Genomic DNA, 16,627 nt, shown 5'->3' with positions numbered 1-16,627 from the left:
GACTGCTCTCTTCATACAGGGCTAATTGAATGGCGAGAAGAAAAGCTTGATGGAGATTGTGAAATGGAGGATAAGTTCAGCTTGGGCGAAGTATTGTTTGCGTGACAGGAAAGAAATGAAAATAGCGGGATAAAAATTTTGAAATTTAACAATTAACTCGTCAACTCCCAATGTGCAATATTTATTTTAGAAATAAATAACAAATAAAACTCTGTCCTTAAAATAAAATATTCTTTAAAACAAATGTTTCCAGCCATTTCTTCTATATCTTTCCTTTGTGTCAATTACTTTCGTCAAAGTCTGTTATTAGAACAGTTGTTTCGCTAGTAGCAGAATATTTACATAGAATTTTCGAGTTTATCTGTCGTGTAAGTATTAAACAGGAGTTAATAGACGTTGCCATATTCATGGTGTGTCTTCCATGAGAGATGTCGGATCGACTTTGAGTTGCTTAGATAAACTTTGTTACTATTAGGAAGTTTCTTTGCAAGTACAACTAGTTATACATTGTTAGAGAGACGTAGTTTACTGCGTCTAGATTTATGAGATGTTCGAATGTTTGGAAGCTTTTCAATGCTGATTTTATCAATAAATAAGCACGACAATTTTCAGAAACGATAGAAATTTTTACACACTATTACATTTTTCTAAATAAAAATTTTTTTTTAATATTTGTTATGGCTATCTAAATTTCCATCGCTTTGTTAGAACCTTTTTTTTCCGTTGAATTTTCTCGGAATAGATATTGTACCTACGTTCACTTTGATTGTGCTATTGATCGTAACATTTTCTCCATTTGTTTTTACAACAATGTTGTTTTTACTATTGAAAACTGTTTCTTTATTTGTCAAACAAATAGTACACGTCGGAACACAGAAAGTAAAAAGTTATACGCGAAACATTTGTCCTCGCGTCTATTGCAAATGGTAGATAAATTTAAAAATTACAAAGTGCAATATTCGCTCTGTTCCTCTTATCGTTGCTGCCAGTCTCACCTAGTTTCAATACTGCTTTACGAAGTTTCCATTCGCTAGAAAATTCCTTAGGCTAAATATATATCTTCCATTATCATCTCATTAATATATTCTACCTAATTAAGCAAATAACATTAGATAATTTTTCAAAACTCGGAAAACTTCCTCTAATAATATTCTAGAAATTCTTCTAATAAGCTATCCACATGCATATATCCAATTCTTTCATAAAATTTTATTCTCTAGCGTACCCAAACTGTGGGGAAAATCTTCGTCGAGTAGAAGGCAAAGTTTATTTCAAATCAATATTTCGTACATTGGTTACGGAGGTACTGGACTTCAAAGCGTAGCACGCACGGTGCACAGACCAATAAACGCAAATTGAACACACCGTGACCCATATTCTTTTCTGGAAACGCGTATGTTTATTAGTAGTAGTACTACTATTAAGGTAGTACTACTATTAAACTGTGGAGGACGATTAAACGTGTTGGTGTATATAGTGATGAGATGAGTTGATACTTACTGTAGTCAAATGGATTTAAAACTATTTGCAGTACAGAATTAGTCGTCGTTTGCTCAGTGTTGCTCGATATGCGTATACAAGGTAATGCATACGTTCGCTAGATATTAATCGATTATAAGATTACTCGATACTAACTAATTGGCTTAACGATCGTGTTCGTTTATTTATACTGGTCGGGGGAGTACTGGAAAGTTTAAATTCAACTTCGGTTGACGGTTGCACGTAGCGGCGACATTGTTTTGCCCGGAGTTTAATTATCATTACGTTTTGTACGTCAAAACGGTGTCAATGTTCCTAGGCAAAACAACCACATGAGTCGCTCTCGATACGCATCGTCCTCTGACTTATCTGCCGCTGCAAAACTAAACAGCGATTGCTTAGTTCTAAGCGATTAAAAATCTGGAAATTAGAGACAAATGAATTCGTACGGTGGACCGTGGAATGCATCGTGAATTCGCAATTTCATTGGTGTTTAATTATGGATGAAGAAGAATTTTAATCCGTACGTAAGAGTTATAGAGATTTAGAGTTTCAACTCCACTAAAACACGCAACTAACTGAAAGCAAAAAATCGAAAGAAAGTTAAATCTTACTTCATTTTCTAACTTTCAGAACTTTAAGAAGAACTTTTACCTTTAAGAAGATTAAAAACCAATAATTCTCCAACTTCTCATTTCCCCAGTCATCCTATTCACTCTAAACGTTTCAATCCAATCGGATCGGATTAGTCTCGTCGAGTATCGTTCACCGTCATTCACCTTGTTGGTTACTAACAAATTCAATTCAAATTAAATTCCAGCTTTCGCGACTTTCATTTTCACGCATACACGCATACGCATAAATATGTATATATACATATACATATACATATATACAGCGAAAATCAATAGTAAATATACATCTTAAAAACAAAGGTAAGATTAATATAAGATTGACTTACCTACAAACTTAGTTATGTTCTTTTTATTATTAATTTATACTCCGTTACATACTTTATATCTTTTCAATTAATTTCCAATTTCCGTAACATATGTGTAAAAGTCCTTGAACAAACGTGCGTGCCTTTAAAATGCATACACAATTTTGAATCTCACTGTACTAACGAATAACGAGTGTATTTTGAGTACAAGACGTGCAGTTGCAAAACGTTACAGAAGGGAAAGCGTTTGGGAAAATTGAAAATTGAAGACGAATTGCGTTGAAAGTCTCTTCAGGAAACTGGGATCAACGTCCATCTCACATCCGGCAGGATTTTCCACTTGTCCTTGAAAAGGGGCAAGAGACTGGGTCCTTTTTATTTGCCGCTCGTAATGATCCTCAGTGGATGGGTTCACGCCTAACTACACGCATACGGCAAACTGAGTGCGCGGTTCGTTAAGGCGGATCCGCAAAACGCGATACCCATGGGAGAAGCGGTGGCATTCTAGCTCCATTGAAATCCATTCCAGAATCCCGACCATTCTCAATAGCATCACGACAGGGATTTAGCCACGAGAAAAACCGATCGATCCTCGACCCTTCGTCCCGTTTAAATCGACTGGCTAAATAAAAAGCTATTCCACGTGTCGCGCATACAGGAGGGGATTTTTAAAATTTTTCTTTCCCTTTTTTCTGTACTGACGCGTCCCTTTTTGTCAGTTGATTTTTCTTCCTTTCTTTTTTTATTTTATCTAGCATCAATGTTATTGACGATACTGTATGAGGATTTATACTATATATAATTACGTAAGAAGGAGAATGTGCTGGTAATTGTTTGTAACATGGGCTATAATATGATTTAGCAAATAATTATGAAAATATTGTAAAATATTTATCGTTTGTAAACTGTCATAGTTTATTCACTCGTATAATTTGTTGTTAAGTTAGTCGCGAGGTGGTCCTAATAGAAATACAGGATTGATCTTACTTGTAATTAATCGCCAATAGTTTCCATTATTAACACGTTGATCTATGTGCTTTTAGAGGATGTTCGATAAAAATGTTCCACGATATTGCATCGTACACGACGCGGTTTCTAGCACTTTGCGCTTCCATCAAACTCGCAAGCGCCTCGATTCTCTCTATAATTCTCGCCGCCCCTTTCGGCTCTAGGATCTTTTTGACCAGCACGGCCTTTCATTAGGAAAAATTTCCTGCAATTACGAGACACGTGTCCCCTTTCTCGGACTCCAACAAAGATACCAGCCTAGCGAACACTCTCGTGAAACTATTACGCGATTAAAATCCTCTCCGTAAGCAACGATAATTATTTCACGAACGTTCTGTGTTCTTTTCGTCAGTTCGGAGTTGTGCTTCATTATTTTCCGATCTTGTACGAATTTTATTTGCACTGGCAGAAAGTGTACCAGTGATATCAATTCGACTGGGAATCATGAGAAATTTGTGAAAATTGAGACTAGCCGTGTTTTATTCATTGGCTAATAATGCGAATTAAATACATAATATTTACAATACATAAAACTTTTTAGATCATTGATTGCGATGCAACACGTAGGTTTTCAAAATTTTCTTCGTAATAAAAACGTTAACACACTCGTAAGACAAAATTAGATAAAAGACATTTTATTAAAGAGGATGTACAATATAAAATATTAAATGTTTCTATGCGCGCGTGCGCGCGCGCGTGTGTGTGTGTGTGCGTGGCTAAATTGTCCTAAACAACATTTTCATATTCAATATTATTCTCAATATTCAAACTATTTATTCTCGTGGTATGGTATCTATTTCAAATAATAAAAAAATATATGATTGTAAAATAACGTTTTTTGAAAAGATTTTGAGGTAGTCAGATATGTGTCGAAATTTGAAAGAATGATATGACATAAAGCGTTGCATGGTATAATTTTAAGAATATTCACGAAACTGTAAATAAAACGTAAATTAAATATAAATTATTTGCGCTATCGTCAATTTCCACGAAGTTAAACGAAAAAACACACGGATCTGATGAGAATGATAGTAATGTTCTAATGAAGAAATTTGTACGACTTACTGTTCCAATGAAAGCAAAGAGGAAGTAAAACTTTATGTTAGCTTTTATTTAGAAATTGAACAAAAGTGTTGACTACAATATTATAAAGCGAAATAATATTGTTTTGCTATCCTTATACTAATATAAATACTTTAATAGAATTTTTATAATAGATATAATAATCTTTAAAATATCCTATACTATATATTCTACTAATATTATCTCAATACGTTATATTCAATAATTTTGCATTTCACGTAAACAAATAAAAATGATTTAAATTAGCAAATTTTTGATCTACAATAATAAAAACAAGAATAACTAAACGTTTACAAAGTGACTAGATGAATGACTCACTTTCTTGTTGAAAGTTATGCAAGTTTTTATGGGAAGAAAGTGTATGAAATTTCGAACGTGGAGATAAAAATCTACAACTGTTCTGTTTATTTTAGTTCGATATTCAACGTCAGATGAGCTACGTCCACAAAGCGAACTGTTCATCTCAACGAGAACGATCGAGTTGGCAGACAGTCTACATTCGATTTCTTTCTCCATTTCCCTTTTCAATGAGTATTATATAGTCGAAATTACTCTTTCAAACTGAGTGTGCCGCTATGTAACCAGTGGCAAATAAATGGCCGATTTGGCACGAACAATGTCTTGATTGTTACGACTATACGAAAGAATAGATCCCACAATATTAGTTTTTCTTTTTCACAACAAAAAACGGTATAGATACTATTACTTTGTTCTAGTATTGGCGATACAAATCATTATATTTCGAATAAAAGAATGATCACAATTTTTTTTTAAACAAAGCAAAGAAATGATATATGAGGACATGCTCCAATTGGTGCGTGTAAAAATATATGGTGCAATTTAAAAAAAAGTGTGCAGTTGTACTGTTTCAAACGCATCTTTCCTTTCCGGATGCATTAAAATTAATATATCAGTACTTGTGTGTAAATCGTTCAATTTGTCTTCTGACATTTTTTCCATCCCAGTTGCATGAGACACACAAGTACATGAAATATCGTCCATTTCCAGTTGAATTTTATAAAAAATGTCCAAAATGTGTCTTTCAAGCTGAAATACAGGCAATACTGCGAAATAAACTTGCACTCTTGCTACGAGAATAGTAAAACTTTGAGCTGTTACAACTATCTAAGTGTTGTGAACAGAATCTACATTCATATAATATTTTTTACTCAAACTAACCGTTGAAACAATTTGCTAACTTTCACACTCGTTCTGGGACACAGAAAAACGAACGATGAGAAGAAGAAAGTATTAGGTCGGTTCACATGAAATGTCGCCTTTCCAAAGTTTGAAACTAGTACGTGGATACCGTGGCTTAAATATTCGATTATTGGAAACAAAGTTCAAGACACAAGAAATTCTATTCATACCAAATGTTTTTTCATCCATCAAACGACCTTCGCACGCATTATCTGCCACGTCTTAAAATTCTGCAGAAGTCACACGTGCCCTACCTATTAAAGATCCAGTCTCAACATTCTAATTAGCTCGATTCATCTTCCAAACTGGCTGGCTTTTGTGCCTATTGTATATGCGCAATTCGAACGGAGCAACAAGGCGCGAACGGAAGCTTATGTAAGATTTGGGGAACAACGAGGCCAGATAAATTGGGTTGAATCAGATACTGGCTGTAATCGCCAAGTTTCACTTTGTATTGTTTTGTCCCATGACACCCCACGTTTCCCTGGCTCTATCTGGTCGCAGAGTTAGTCAGTAGGTTATTAAGTTATTAGAACGCTCGCCAGATTCGGGACTTTGACAATACAAATGCGGGAAGATTAAAATAAAGTAGGCGTTAGATAAGCAATACCTTCAATGGAGAAATGAAATGTAACTGTGACACGGTTTGTCAGTTTGATATTGACACAATTGTTTAGTTACTGAATGAATGTTATAGAATTCGAATGCACTGAGTTTCAGAAGTAGTCGTATTCTCCCTGTTCGGAATTTTGAGTGGACCACAGTTTACATGGACAGTATATCAGCCTTTTTTGCGAAGTTAGAAATTTCCAAATTACAAGTTGCAAAATTTACAGTGCAGACCTCGTCAAGAGGCTAATCGGCACTCGAAGTGTTCGACGGGTCCGCTCCATATTGAGCATCTGATGTTGACCATCAACACCAGATGAGATACGCCTACGATGATTCAACAGTCACAAGATTGGATAGGAATAGATTCCCACCTCGCACGAAACATGGTCAGAAGGGCACCCCTTGGAGGGAGAATTAGAATATAAGGACCAAGCGCTTCAAGAGACGACAGTCTCCAAACAGTCTTCATCACACAGTCAGTCACAAGAGAGACTCAACACGAACCAACATTAGTATAAACTCTTCACTTTATATTAAACAGAGTGCAAATAAACCAACTAAACACAACGTTACTCTGCATTTTTAATCTACCTCCACCTTGAGCGTTAATAGCGTTTAAGGTTCGCGATATCAAGCGACCAGTTGCAACCTGATTGATCGTCACCTAGTTGATAATTCGCATCACTCTCAATAATCGAATTCGACGATTTGCTTAAACTTTAATTTCCCCTATAACGAATTTCTATCTTTCAATAAATAATATATCGAACAAAGTTTTGTCACATGTTCCTGTTGATAAACATTACAGTGTGTATATTATCAAAAAAAAAATTATTCCTTTGTGTATTTTTGAGTCAGTCTATATATGGAGGACACAAGTGAAAAAAAAATGTAAAAAATCACGTATCTTGCTTTTTTTACGGAACAGTAATTTTAGAATTTAACACGTTACCAATCAATTGCAAACGCCGGAGCCATCGTTTTCAAGCTAGCTGACCATTCGCTAAATTGAGTTTTGCAACTTTCCAGTCCTGACGTGCGTTAGAAATGACTCGTGTGCCAGCTTATAATTGGTACGTGTCGAACTAATACCGAGATAACCCTAGTACGCGATATACCGACTCTAGGAATGTTTGGTTTTGGCTTGCACCAACGGCGTGTCTCGGCTTCTTGGCCCGCAGCAATGCAGCGGCATTAATTACCACGCGTACACCCACAGCCCTTTGCTGATGTCCTGCCAAATCTATCCAATTTCTCTTTATCCATGAAACTCCTGCTCTCGTCTCCTCGAATCGCTGACTAAGTAACATCCAAGTGCGAACCGACCTTCAACCACTTTGATAATGAGCTTATGGACTAACATCCAAGGAATTCTCGCTCTGGAAAGTATCGCATAGGGAATTTTTATTAAGTCGGGATTGAATAGTGGTACATGAGCGAGAGAAGGATAAGGGAAATTTTTGAGGGCGAATTTCTCGACAGTGAATGGAAATTTTTTGTTGAAATTTAGGATTTTGTATTAGGAGAATTTGTTGGGTAAAGATGTGACGGTATTCAGAGAAGTGGTTGTGTGAATACGATAAATTTTCCAAAAATCTTGTATTTATTTATCTAGCAAATCACGGCACCTAGTCCTATAGTACAAGGAAGAAAAGGAGTTACAATAATGAATAATAAATACAAAATAAATAAAAGGAAAATTAAAATGATATAAATATATGAAAAAATAAAGAAATATAAACATAGAAGAAAAAAGATACAAAAAGAAGGGCGAATAAAAATGGTTATATTATAATAATATGTTAGGAGTTAAAATAACTGCAACACTAATCATCTTAACTTATCAGAAGTTTCGGGCAAGAAATCGATTCGTTCAGACGTACTATTTGCATAGTACTATATATTACTACATTTAATACTATTTATATTTACGGGATTACAAAAATTGTCAATGAGATTACCGGAGAAGAAATTAACAAGTAAGCATTGAAATTAGTATGTTGAAGTAATAGAGGACTGTCAATGTGATTATCGATGGTTAAAAAAAAAAATCAGCAATCTTCCTCCAATTATAGTCCCGTCTCCGAATTGGATAACCAACTGCACATGATATAAATGGTAGGAATTTATGTTAAGTTATTACAATAATCTGGATGTATTTGGATTGATAAGGGGACCACAGCGCGGAATATGATACAAGCATATTTCAAATGAGGTACAATATAATTAATGAATTGTAGACAGTTTGTAACGTGAGGGACGGCTCGGGTTTCACATACAGAGAGGCGATGTCAATAATGAGGAGGGAAATTAAGCTCTCCGAACTTGACATCAAGGAGCTGAGACTCAGAAAGGCAATCACAGGGGCGATGCTGTTCGAGATCTCAGGCCAGGACGCTGGGAGTAAAGCATCACGATTGGCCGAGCGGATGGCGGCCACGCTGAAGGACTTACCTGCCAAGATAACCGTGCCGCGTAGGACAGCCGAGTTAAGAGTGACCGGACTGGAGGACTCGGTCACCTCGGAGGAGGTGGCGGCCGCCGTTGCCGAGGCCGGGGGCTGCCACGCCGACGAGGTCAGTGTGGAACCTATACGCTACGCGGGTTACCCATACCCATACGGGTCGGTGTGGCTACGCTGCTCGCTGACAACGGCCAGGAAAATCAACAGAAGAGGGGACGCTTGATCGGGAGGTAAGATCAATATAGGTTGGTCAACGGCGAGGGCTTCCCCTCTCCCGGCGCGACAGCTCCAGTGCTTCAGGTGCATGGAGTCGGGGCACGTGCGCAGGGACTGCAAGTCGGTGGTCGACCGGTCGGAGCGCTGCTATCAATGCGGGGCAGAAGGACATCGTGCCAGGGACCGCTCGGCGCGAGTAAGTGACCGATGTGCGCGGACCTGGGACTGCCCGCGTCACATCACATGGGGTCGCCGGTATGCAAACCGCCGACCCGTAAGAAGAGCGCCGCATAGGAGGCAAGGACCGTTCCAGGCGATGCTGGGGACGCGGCAACGAGAAAGAAAACGACGCCGCCGTCTACTGGTCCCGGGAAGGCCAGAAAAGAGGATGGAGAAGTCGGATGCACCGAATGCGAGGGGAACGGCCCGAAGGAGGCTATGGAAACGGAGCCTTTCCTGACATGAGCAGAAGAAGAGGACGAGGACAACTGCTCCTGCAGTGCAATCTTAACTGCGCCCGCCGGGCCCAGGACATAATGTTCCAGAGCCTGGTGGAGCGGCGGATTGGTCTGGCAGCGGTGACCGAGCCATACTGCTCGATGCGTCACGGGGCGCTGGGGACCTAATTGGCTCGGTTGCCATATTCTGGAACGGGAGCGCGGGAAGCCCTTCCTGCTCGGTGATCGAGCAGGGAAGAGGCTTCGTGGCCGCCAAATGGGGCGACCTAGCCGTGGTGGCAATATATGTGTCGCCCAACATCAGCCGGACGGAGTACGCCTCCTTCTTGGTCGGGCTCTCAGCTTGCGTGAGACGCTTGGGCGCCTGTCCTCTTGGGCGTCACTAGTCCTCGGGGACTTCAACACTCACTCAACGGCGTGGGGCTCCCGTAAGACCAACGGAAGGGGGCGCGACGTGCAGGACTGGGCGGCCGCACTCGACCTCCGGCTTATGAATCGAGGCTCGACCAGCACGTGCGTGGCGTGGCGGGGCGAGTCCATAGTGGACCTCACGTGGGCAAGTCCAGCCGCATCCCGCCGTGTTTCCGGATGGGGTGTGTCCCCGGAGGAGACCCTCTCGGACCACCTCTACATTTTGATGGAGGTGGCGGTTGGGGTGGCGGTGCAATGGGCGACCCTTCACTCGATGCGAGCGGGCCAACTGGCCCACCGGGAAGGAGAAGAAGATTCCCGCGGTGGGCGGCTACCCATCGCGACGAGGACTTCATGGCGGCGGCCGCTATAGCCGTCGCCTGGTCGGAAGAATCTCCGACCGACGAGGACGCGGAGGCGGGAGCGACCCGGCTGAGGCGCGACTTGCATGCGATCTGCAATTCGTGTATGCCGCGATCCGGGGCCGTGCCGGCGCGGTGTACTGGTGGTCCGAGGGGAGCGCTCGTCTCCGCGAGGCGTGCATCCGTGCTCGGCGCCGATACACCAGATCTCGCCATAGGCGGCGGGAAGACGAAGCCACGGTAGCTCGACTGTATGAGGCCTATCGCGAAGCGTGGAGGCCCCTGCAGCGAGCCATCAAGGAGGCGAAGAGACGGACGTGGGGCGAGCTTTTGGCCAGCCTCGACGCCGACCCCCGGGGGCGCCCTTATAAGATAGTACTGAATAAACTTCGTCTATGGGCGCCTCCCGCAACGGAGAGCATGGATCCTCGGTTCGTAGAGGAGATTGTCGGCTCCCTGTTCTCGGTAGCGACGGACGAGGAGGATAGCAGTTTCACCAATGAGGAGGAGCCTCAACCGTCGGAAGAAGAGTCACGTGACCCCCCGGGAAGTTGTAACCTGGAATCGGGGGTCACCGAGGAAGAATTGGCCGAGGCTGTCGGGAGGATCGGAGCACGGAAAGCTCCGGCCCCCGAGGGAGTCCCGACCCGCCTGTGGAAGGACGTCGCCGGGGTCTTGGCCCCGAGATTAATGCGTCTATTTGACAGATGCCTGTCTCGGGGCAAATTCCCCGTTTTGTGAAAAGAGGCACGAATGGTTTTGCTGCCGAAGCCGGGACGTTCTTCGAACTCGCCTTCCGACTATCGGCCGGTGTGCCTTTTGGACGGGGCTGGTAAACTACTGAAGAGAGTGGTGGCGGCCCGTCTCGAGTCGCACCTGTCCCGGAGTGTTCCCGGACTGCACGACAGCCAGTTTGTCTTCCGGAGGGGACGGTCTACGGCCGATACTGTAGCCCGTGTCCGCTCCGCACGGTTACGTGGCGTTGGCCGTGATGCTGGACGTGGTCAACGCCTTCAACAGCATTCCCTGGGACAAGATATGCCGGGCCCTCGAGTTTCATCGGGTACCCGTATCTGCGGGGTGTGGTCCGGGCATTTCTCTGGGACCGAAGCATCGTCTGCACCGTCCATGGCGGGGGGATGATTGAGAGGGCGGGGTCCCGCAGGACTCCGTGCTAGGTCCGCTGCTGTGGAACATCGCGTACGACGCAAAGCTTTGAGCGCTGATGCCTCCGAACTCGGCGCTGACGTGCTACGCCGACGACACGTTAGTGCTGGTCTGGGGCTCAGCGTGGGGCGGAACCGATCGTCTGGCGGAACTGGCTGTGGCCCGCGTGGTCGCCGCGATCAAGGGATTGGGGCTGAGGGTGTCCCTTGAGAAATCCGAGGCAATGTGGTTCTGCCGCAGGGCCGATCACGGGACGCCTCTAGCGGGTTATCGCCTGAGGTTGGAGGGGGCTGAGATCGGGGTCGGAACCAGCATGAAATATCTGGGTCTGACCCTCGACAGTCACTGGACCTTCCACGCTCATTTCGATCGCCTGGCACCGTCTGTCGAGGCAACGGCGAACGCATTAGGACGTTTGCTGCCTGGGCTGGGTGGGCCCGGCGTCGGAGTGCGCCGGCTGTATGGAGCTCCGATCTGGGCAGAGGACCTGATGGCTAGCCGCCGCAGTCTCCTGAAGGTCAGGAGGTTGCACAGGACGGTGACCATCAGGGTAGTGAGGGGCTTCCGCACCATTTCGGCGGCGGCAGCGGCGGTGCTCGCCGGGTTCCCCCCGTTCGAACTGCAGGCACTGAGGTGTCCGTGCGGATTTCCTCCACGTAAAGAAAAAAAAAGATAGTTTTCAAAGGTTTTAGAGAATTGCCAAGAATTTCTTATCTTTGGCACTTCCTTCCCATCTCTAAGTGTAAAGATGCGTCTTCTGATCAATCATTCAGATATTACTTTGTAGCGAATCATTATTTATATTTTTCTTCCTTTTAACAAAGATTGCATTTAATATAAATGGTAAAGGATCATATGTTAAAACCGTATTCCTTATTATTATTGTTTAGCTTCAGTACCTCTTGTTGTTGAGCTTCAATGATTATTTTCACATGGAAATTAGCTTTTTATAGAGTGTTTTATATAATTGATTCAACGATTCTCCTGGGAAATAATATCGACGATGTTCAAAGCCGAAACTGGTGTGCACGATTTCAGAAATAGTTTAATTCCTTTTTACAAAGGAAATTTCTCATTCGCACGAATTGTTCAATAAAGAGGATAATAAATGAAAATTTAGTCAGTTTAATGGGACTTTAATGAACTAGCTGGTGAATTTAATAAATCATCGTCTCGAGAAAGAGAGATTTAATTTATCAAATATGACAATGTTACAAGAGGAGACGACTTGTATTAATAAGCATTGTCGGAAAGCTATTAATTCAATTAGTAGATAAAAGATCTTTTGCCAAAAAAATATTACCTATTATACCGAGTATGAGGTTTAGTTGGGTAATCCAATCGTTGTTGCATAAATGTCGAATAAAATATGAATAAAATAAAGAATTTTCCATATTTTTTAGTGCTTTAGAAAATCAGTAATATTTTTTGTAAAATATCCTTTGTTTCACATTTCTTAGTAGTACAATTAATGTTACAGAGCCAACGTAAAATGGCTTCTACTGTCATTAATAAGACGATAATTTATTTCTATCTATTTATTATTTCTCTCAATTTATCTCTATCTCTATATTATTTATTTCAATTCTTGATTTTTATTAATGTATACAAAATTGCGTGGATTGTTGTCCAGCTCCGAATACAAATCAGAAATAAACCAGCTGTATTCTGCCACCGATATTATACTTTGAACAGTGATAGAGGAGGATATTTCCATAACCTAATAACGTGTCACATGTCGTGTCGCAATGATAGTAGACTCATGCCCGAAAACAAATTCGTAGAACAATGTTTCCTGCGACGTAAACATGAGTTGAAATCTATATTGAAAAGCGCAGTTTCAAAGCGCTCAGAATCATCTCGACGTCAGTTCAACAATTGCAGAGCAATCACTGAACACACGTAAACGAAATTAGTGAGCAACTAATTCGTTCCAATAACAATAATTAACAATGAACAAATCGAAAAAATTTTGTAAATGGGAGCGATCGGTGAACTATCCGTAGAAGATATGAAAAGTTTCATTCCTATTACTCAATTCAATATTGAGTAATAGACATTTATAAAGATTGAATTTTTGCAAGAAGAAAGTTTACAATGACTAAATCAAAAAAATTGTTTTAGCGGAATCAAAGGGAGGATATGTCATGCAACATCGGCGAACATGCATAAAAAAAGAAATGTACATGTCGAACATAAGCACCTTCCTTCTCTTTTAAAGTCGGTATAAAAATATTAATAATTGCGTAAGATTTAAATCCTTATTAAGTCTCTACAGTTAATTCGAGAACATTCTATGTTTATTTCTGCATTATATCAACTTAGTAATGAAACAGTTAATTTTAATATCATTTCGTAAACCAAATACAAACGGACACAGTTGCATAATGATCATTTAATTATTATAGCTGTTAATATTAGTACATTCACATCAGCTCGCTATCAATAAAATATGTTTCGTGTATATTTAATCAGGAAACATCATTCCTAATTAACAATTTATTCTAAATTTCTAAAAATGAAACTGTGATAGCTAGCTGCGCTAACACAGAAAAAACATTGCCGTGTAAACGTTTAGCACATAGAAATAGCAAAATTACTTTCGCGAAAGCCGTTAGTTTCCAATAAATAACTTTAATATAATGAACAACAAACAAGGCCAGACAGCCATTTTATCGTCAATTTTCTCTAGCAACAATACCTTCGTCAAAAGTGCATCCGAAAATACGCGAAGTTTTCACGAAGGAGAAATAGACAGATAGCGCAGAGCCACTGAACAAGTACAGACGTAAGAATTTCCGGCTGAAACTAAAGCATCGAAAAAATGACTTGAAGTGATTCAACCAAACACACTCTTCGTCCCTTCGAAGCTAATACAGCTTTTATTCGAAATAAATTTTTGAAGAACGTTTTTTAAAAAAATATTTCACTTTAAAAGGAGACAAATGAACGTTCTATGTCCAATGACTCTAACTTCAATATTTCGTGTGCAATTGAAACACAAAACGAGCGTACTAATACCTCTCGCGTAAATTAACCAAACCGGAACAGCAAATAAATATATCGCGTATCGCAGGAGTATTTGCCATCATAGTATTTACATATCGTCATTAACGGACTTAATTATTTATAATGTAACACATACCACGAAAATGTACCATGCCAATGCGATTGGCCACGTTTCCACGCCTATCTTGTTTTCACTTTGTTGTTTGATTTTAAAAATTCTATATTTTATTGCCAGTTTTACAGAAACTAAAACTTTTGTATAAAGATTGTAGAATGAATCAGTTTCTGCGTTGAAAAATTACTAATTTCATGAATGAGGAGTTGGAGAGATCAGCATGTTTATATTAAAGAATATTCTGTGGTATGATATCAAAATTATCATGATGATGATATCATTAATAGAAAGGCTTGAAGATTTCATTCCCGAGCATTTAAAAAATTCTCAAACTTAAACTTAAACTTGAATTTAAATAACTTCAATGACAGTGAATTTTAATTTTTGAAATATTAGTTTCGAAATTATGAAAAGTTAGTTTGTAATGAGATAGGACGATAGATATTAATAGATTGCGGATTTTTATGAATGGACTGCACATAATACGTAAAAGTGTAGAAAATACCCAAAATACAGCACTTGTTAGAATTTTGAATAAGTGAAACAAATTTTTGCCCAAATCTTAGTCTTTTAACTATTTTCATGGGTGTACGAATTTGCATAAATACCAGCAATCTAATTATTAAACGTACTAATGTTTTTCTGTACTTTTGTGCCAAACGTATGATAAAAAGGAGGAACGACGAAATTTGTTAAAAAAAGCTAATAGAATTATTCGTCTATAGAATATATGGAACAAGTTTGTTAAAAGTCTCACAGGCTACGGGATACTCTATATAAGAGACCCTAATGAACGTTCGTTTCAATTTTGATTTCCATCAGACACAAGGAAGGTCTCATCAAGCAACGACACATCGACGACGAACGTAAAGGAAGAGAAGAGGGTATTCAATTTCCGCAGGGTGAAAAATTGACGAAGTTTAAAGTGCTCCGCTCGAATTGTCAGCGCGTATGACATAACCGCCGAACGTCTGGGATCCCTGGCTCGTTTAATTCCACTCTATTTTGTCTTGTCGAGCCTCGAGACGAATAAACGATGAAATTTCCTTAAAAAGTGCCTGCCAAAGTATTTCTTGAATATTATCCTCCCCTTTCGTGTTAGCGGGAAGGCACTCGAAAAGTTGAATTTTCAAGTTAAAATTTTATTTCTCAACCTGATAACATGAATCACAGTATTATAGAAATAATCTTTATGTTAGGTTTTGATCACATTATTAACTATCGAATTAAAAAATGAACGAGGAAAGATATTACGTCCGAAGGAACAAAAACGTGAGGATTTACGAGTGTAATTTATGATTCTCACTTTCGCAGTCAAGAGACTTTTAGAGAGCGGGACAGTGTTACGATCATTCGCGGAGAGACGCGGTCGCGAGGAAAGCGCGTCAGCGAGAGGCGTAAATTATCGCTACGATTCGAATAATCGACGCCGTGAATTAGTTGTTCCCTTGTTTCGATTAAGATAACAGAGGTGCTTGGAATGAGTTTAACATTAAATTAACAGGGTTAACATAAACTTGTATATTTGACAATATTTAAAATAATATAATGAACACGCCACAAATTGTTTAACAATTAGTGTGACACAAGAATTCGACCCGACTTTATAATACTTCTTGATGTATTCGTTAGACAAAGCGACTTTAATTTTATTCATCAGAATCTCTCGTTGCATTCTGTTTGAATCCTTAAATGATACCGATTGTCCTTCGATCTTTTCTTTGTCTTCTCTCGGGGACGACCTCCACTACGTTCGGACCACGCCACCGTTCGCGCCTATGTTCACGTATGTCACTTTCTTTGCGTATATGAAATAACGGTCACGTTAAACGAAACGTTTTTAGAACTCACTGCTTGATGAACTATGCGCTTGTCGCTACATTGTATATTTTTCGTTGATCAGATAAGACGATCTGTCTGCAACACTGTAGTGCCACGAGCGACAGTTAGGAATACGGCCTATGGCAAGCCTTGTGGAGTAATAGACAGTACTTTTAATTTTTTATGCCCATCGTAGTTTCTATAGCTAAGTGCGTCATAAACGCGATATTTTCCGAAGTTGTATTTTTAATTTTGTGGATTATAATGATGCTATCGGTCGAG

General features: G+C 40.3%; 1 long non-coding RNA gene across 1 annotated transcript; it reads right to left on the bottom strand.

Moving 5' to 3' along the window:
* Positions 1–222: 222 nt before the first annotated feature.
* LOC125386256 lies at positions 223–1,618 on the bottom strand. Its single transcript, XR_007226233.1, has 3 exons — positions 1,501–1,618; positions 1,226–1,383; positions 223–1,090 (listed from the first exon to the last, which is right to left on the bottom strand). It is a non-coding gene; the product is annotated as an uncharacterized LOC125386256 (long non-coding RNA).
* Positions 1,619–16,627: the final 15,009 nt, after the last annotated feature.

Source organism: Bombus terrestris, chromosome 14 (genome assembly GCF_910591885.1).
Source record: "Bombus terrestris chromosome 14, iyBomTerr1.2, whole genome shotgun sequence".
In the NCBI taxonomy this organism is placed as follows: Eukaryota; Metazoa; Arthropoda; class Insecta; order Hymenoptera; family Apidae; genus Bombus; species Bombus terrestris.
Note: the sequence above shows the minus strand (reverse complement) of the source record. Positions and strands in the feature narration are given on the sequence as shown.